Raw genomic sequence first — 6,486 nt, 5'->3', positions numbered from 1 at the left:
TCTATTAGAATTTTATGGCTCCTTAGTTAAGGATACTCTCATCAGTTTTACTCACCTTCCTCAGTGAAAGACATTAACTTGTTGGAGAGTGTCCAGGATAGGGTGGCACTGGCTCTAAAGCACGCTATTAAGACGGAAGCTGGTGGATTTATTTGCAGTAGCAGCACAGGGAATATTCAGAGGACAGTGACTCAGTGCCACAAGGTATCAGCTGAGATATTTAATAGTAAAAGACCACCCCCACCATTGCAACATACATTACAAACATTAACTCCTCAAACAAACAGACAGCATTGTTCAACAGAAACAGCTAGCCAGGCTGTCAGAGCCCAGGGCTGCACGGGCTCCTACCTGAAATCAAGGACCACAACCCAGATTCTACAAACATATTCCTGTAGAGGGTAACAGAAGCAAAAAATGATATGCCCACATATTATTTCACATTTTACATTATTATGATTTCACAAACAGAGAAATCAGGCTTCTCCTCCCCCCTCCCATCTGACATGTATACTAGTGTCAGCAAAGTGTTGTCCAATCGTATTTGCTAATCCCTCCTTCAGAGATACCACATGCTGGTAAATCTATCACCTTGTTAATTTACAGTTAGTATCCATCATCACTCCCATCGCAATAGCTGTACTACCTGTGCGGAGAACACTAGCATAGATAACTACATTGACTACAGAGAGTTCAATCTCTTGAGTGGGACACTCCTACATACATTGCTCAGAATCACTCCGCCTCTCATTTTCTTGTGTCACATCATTAACTCGGCTCATTTGCTGACTTCTGGGTCTCTTTCAGCATGACAGCTCTCCTACTGCTCACTGCCAGAGACCTTCTGGGTTTCAGATTATTGGATCCCACCTTCTCAATTTCATGTGGTGCTGATTATTTTACAATGACTCTAACACATCCTTTTCTTGCTGGAACTGTGAATAGCAGCAGTCCAGCTAAACCCCAAAGCAAGGCCCTTACCTGGCAAAATACTTACAGGCAAAGAGCAATACACAGCTGAGTGGCAAGAGTGAGTGGTGAAGACGCTGCAAATGAAGCAGAAGCAGCACATGTGGATCCCTGGGAAAGCAGCAAAGTTGGGAAGGGAGCACATGGCAGTCTAAGCATCTTGCCATCGAAAGGGGACTTGGGTTCCATGAGAAGTAGAAACTTGAAGCAAGCGAAAACAGACCAGGAACAAGATAGATCTTTAGGGTCTCACCCTACAAACATGACCAAACATAGTGCCCTAGTATAGTAAGCAGATTGAACTTAAAATAGGACTAGCACTAGAAATATTCCCAAGGTTTCTTTGTGCTATACAGTACTACCAATAGCAAGTGTGCAGTTCTGTAAAATAAGGCTTCCAAAATCAGAAGACTGGTGTAAAACCTCAAAAAGTTTAGAAAACAGTTATGAATGTATGGTATTTGACCCTGTAAGACCACATTTTTACACATTCTCCATGATCATAAGAAGGTGGATATTCATACAGTCCATGAATACAAGAACCAAGGCTTTAAGAAATAATGCAAGTATTTCAACGTTTCTGATTAACTGTGAAGTATGTCTAAATTAGTCAGGCCTTGAATAAGCAAGAGTTTTGGGAAGATAGTGAAGGAAAGACAGGCTGGCCTTTCCAGCCTCCCAGCCTGCTCTGGGCAGTAGTCTTACATCACAAATATCCTCTTCCATTCTTGCAAGATTTTTTAGTTGTTGCTGATAAACAGGATCAGCAAAACTACAGCCTTGACTGAAGCAAAATAACCCGAAGGAGAAGTGACAACATGAAGACTTCCCATACAAATTTACATCAGTAGTCATTACAGGGCCTCTTCTGGCGGTTGTTCCATTAGGCTACCTGTCAGTCTCTGAGAAGGTATCAAATGCCTTTGGGATGCCAAACAGCTCATTCTGCTTTTGGGTACAAGGACATTTTCATATGTAGCTTTTAGTTACCCGTTTTCTGTTTTGTCCCTCACAAAGATGAGCTGAGCATCTTGGTCTTCAGTTTCACTGTGCTGCTCCTGGCAGCCATCAAAGATACCACACACCTGGAACAGAACTGCAGGTGCTGCTCCACCAGTATTTCCTTCAACTAAACAAAAGATGCAAAACCAAAGTGTAGAAGCTGAGATTTACCCAGAAGGCCACTGTGAGCACTGACCTGAACCACAGAGAACGCTGCATGCCAAGTAGGTACCAGAAATTTTAAGTCCAGCCTTGTTAGTCAACCTTGCATCAGACTGAGGCGTTATCGTTGGGCCAATACAACTCCTGCATGATTTCTTCTTGCTGTTTGGACAGATTGACAGGAGGTTTCTCTTCCCTTTCTAACCTGAACTTTGCTTTCTACGTTGTGTATATAGTGTAGTGGGTGCCAAAAATAAGTCTACATTTCCTTTCCCAATATGCAAAAGTCAGTATATAGGTATGACCTACGTTATTTCATAGTGCAGAAACTATCTATTCATAGCAGACTCTGTTTGTTTCAGACGTGCAGTTTTCCTTCCTTTTAGATAGCCTATTGTTTGTCTTTTCCATTTGTATTAAAAATAAAATCTTTGAAAACTGCAAGTAAGAGAGAAAAATATATTTCTTCTGAAACTAACAATTCTCCAAACAGGAAGGTTAGCTTTTTCCTGTTTAGACATTATGTTCAAAGAAAGGAAGTCGGGATTTTCAATGATAATAATAATTACATGGTATGTAAACATCAGTAAGTATCAAAGAAGACTTCGCTCTTTATTTAGTGTGTCCCAAATGCTACACTGCTGTTTAGAGTATCTTTATCTTTACCAGCTCACCAGCCTCTTGCAACAATGGATTTATAAGCAGTCATTGCGCTGGGCTGATCACCTGTATGCAAGCTCCCACGCTATAGGAACAGCATTATCAGGCTGCCTCAAGCCTGCATGGAAGGCAGTGACGGAGGGGAATGGAGCAAACAAAGAATCCTCAAACAAAACAGCAGTTTGATGTGGCGGGGTTTTTTTGCATCAGTATTACACATACCAAGCTGCGTAAGCTTTTCCTGTTGCCACCCAAAGCTAAGTATTTCAAACCATGAAATCTGTTGACAGATTCCTAAAAATTGAACTGGCAATATAATTTCAGCATTGTGATTAGACACAATATCAAAACTTTGATATTTGTTAAATTGGGTACCTTGTACTAGCGAAACTAGAAATGCTTTATAAAGATGAGCATTTTATTAACTTCTCTTTAAAGATGGAGGAATTGAAGCAGAGAGAATAAAGTTACTTACCTTTTGTCACGGGCAGCACTGGGAAGAGAACTCAGCTTTGACGAAGGATAAGCTCCTAGGTCTGTTTGCTCTCTTTCGTAGGAGTTCTACAACACACATTTTTATTACCTCAGAAACTAAAGTCTTCTATTTATCTGCAAAACTAATTAACAGTATAAGGTCTCTACTTACTGTGCCACCAGTTTGCCCCTATGGGGCAGAACTAGTTTTACAGGGAAGAGAAGGTAGCTGAAGACTCATCAAGAGTTGCCATCCAGAGTTCCAGTGATTTTGTGATGATCTGAGCCTACTCAGGATGGCAGCAAGAATTCACTGGGCATTTCACTGGGAGCTGCTAACATTTTTCAGACAGCCACATGGACTGCTATTTCTGATGAGCACTCGCAAATTAAGAACAGTAGGAAAAACAGTGGAGGACATATGGCCTAGTCCAGGTGAAGACGCATGTGTGGGAATGCCAGCAATGGAGCAGGGAGAACAGGGAGAAAGCAAAATATTGCTAAACACATGAAGTCTCTTTGGAGAACTCTAAGATACTAAAATTTCATCAATGATCAGGAAAAAGCTTTGAGCCATTTGGGTATGTTGCTTCAAAACCACGAAGCCTAAGGATTTAATGTTGTCCTGGTTTTGGCTGGGGTAGAGTTAATTTTCTTCTCAGTAGCTGGAACAGTGCTGTGTTTTGGATTTAGTGTGAGAGTAACACTGATAACACACTGATGGCTTTAGTTGTTGCTAAGTAGTGCTTACTCTAAATCAAAGACTCTTCAAGTTTCCCATCCCTGCCAGTGAGCAGACGCACAAGCAGCCGGGAGGGAGCAGAGCCAGGACAGCTGACCCGAACTAGCCAGAGGGATATTCCATACCATAGAGCATCGCGCTCAGTGTATAAACTGGGGGGAGTTGGCCGGGGGCTGCTGACCACTGCACAGGGATGGGCTGGGCATCGGTCAGCGGGTGGTAAGCAGTTGTATTGTGCATCAGTTGTCTTTTTCTTTTTATTCCTCTGTGTCTCTCTCCCCTTTTCATTACAGTTGTTGTTATTATATTATTTTATTTTAATTACTGAATTGTTCTTACCTCAACCCACAAGTTTTACCTTTTTCCCTGATTCTCCTTCCCAGCCCACTGCGGGTGCGGAGCGAGCAAGCAGCTGTATGGTACTCAGTTGCCAGTTGGGGTTAAACCACAACAAACAAGAAAAAAAAAAAAAAAAAAGGTGAGACAATTAATGGTAGGAAGTATGAGAAATGAACAAACATATCCCAGCTATAACCTCCTTTTTCCAAAGATGTGATGTTCTGGAATTCGTTCCCACAACTGTTTATCAGAAAGGAAAACCCCAGGCCCATGCACCCAGCCTTCCTTGTGGGATGGTGCAAAATACCAGGGTGAATCACTTGTTTTGTTGTAAGAGTGTTAGCAACTGCAGCCCTCCTGACAAAAATATGCAACGCTACTGAAAAGCAGGCCTTGAATTTCTCACTCTTTTCCTAGGGAGGATAGTCTTCAAGCTGCAAAATGAATGCATTCCAACAGCTCCTGTTGGAGGCATCTTGCAATTCTCAGTGTCAGCTTCTTTAATTTCAAGCTTTAATTGCTTTGTAACTCGTTTTTGTAATCTCTCTAGTTCCACGTTGTCAAACATCCCTGGACCACCTTTTGTTGCAAATGGATTTGCACCCGCACAGGAAAGCCTGAGCCACTGGTGAGGACTGCCAACAGCTGGCATCTGCGCTGCGTGGCAGGAACGTGCGTGTGATTTAATACAAGTTAGGAAACGTCCACAAACCATTTACCTAGGTATGTCTACTACGCTCACTACCCAGATTTCTGAGAAAACTCACAGATTAATCACAGCCCTTCCTTATGTGTCTGAAGCCTGGACTGCACTTGTCCTGCCATAGGCACAACATTTTAAGAAGATTCCAGCTCAGCCTTCAGCTGTAGCAGCCAGCGCTGCCCTGACAGACCTCATGGCACAAGGGGAAATACAAGCTTGTGTGGAACAAGGAGAAATCCAGAACACACAGCACCTTTACAAGAATCCCTTGATACCCTTCAGGGACATGCCCAGCAAGAGGAAAATGCAGGCTGACGGTTAATACAGAGCTAGTAGTATTTCACTCCGTTCTGTCTTTACAATTATTTATCAGGAGTAATTTGGAATGTGACTTGATGGAGAACAGACTCAAGCTGGGAACAACAGAGCTTGGTTAGTTTAAATAATGAAGGGGTTTCTTCTTTTTTGTTCCTAAAACTTGAGACAGGCTTTAGAAAAGCCCATTCAGTTTTCTGCCCTCATTTTTATTTTTGTGCAATTCTAGCCCAGGTCCTGGCTGAAGATGGAAACAAATCACTTCACAGAAGAAGAGACTGGCTGCGAAAGATCTGTAGTCTGATTTGAAAGACCTGAAGAACCCAGAGAAGCAAAAGAACTACCAACAACAATGGCTGCAAGAAAATCATATCTGAAGCTAGTGGAAGTTTCCAGAAGAGAAAGAAGAAAGAGGAGCTGCTTTGCTACAGAGGGCACTGTCCCTGCCAACCCACTCCCTGTTCATATTGTAGATGTAGGGACTAAATTAAAGAATGGTACGAGAAACCAATAACCTGAAATAAAGGAGACAAATTCAACTTTTAAAGATCCTTGTGCAAATTACCCTCTTCATGCTTCACCTTCTTCATGGGAAGACTAGCACAAGCCCTCTCTCCTAAGGGTGCTGTAATTGTAAATGCATTAAAATTGAGAGACATTTAAATACCATGCATACGGAGCATTGTAAACACAGAAGACTGAGAAGGGCTTAACTTTTTTTTTAATTGCTCCCCTCTTAAGAGGGAAATCCACAGGCCTGTCCTACGGCCCTGGAAGTACACTGGCATTTGTTTTTACACCCAGAAGAACTTTCATTGAGGACAGACGTTATTTCAGTGTTTTGCTAAAACTGGAAAATCCTTCCTATTTAGCATGACTTCTGAAAAGAAAGTAACGTAGTTCACTAGAAAGTGGGAACCCACTCCCCCTGGGTGTTCTTCCTTTCGAGTATTTGCTCATACTTCTGCGGTCATTTTTGCTAACAGTGTCCTTTTCATCAGTGTTCTTCTCTGAAGAGACTCATTCATAATATTCTTATTTGGGTATACACACATTCGCCCCCTTGACACTTCAGAAATCCGCAGCTCCATTCATACCCCAGCACACACATCAGAAGGCT

The sequence above is a fragment of the Falco naumanni genome, chromosome 12 (genome assembly GCF_017639655.2).
Source record: "Falco naumanni isolate bFalNau1 chromosome 12, bFalNau1.pat, whole genome shotgun sequence".
NCBI classification, from domain to species: Eukaryota; Metazoa; Chordata; class Aves; order Falconiformes; family Falconidae; genus Falco; species Falco naumanni.
Note: the sequence above shows the minus strand (reverse complement) of the source record.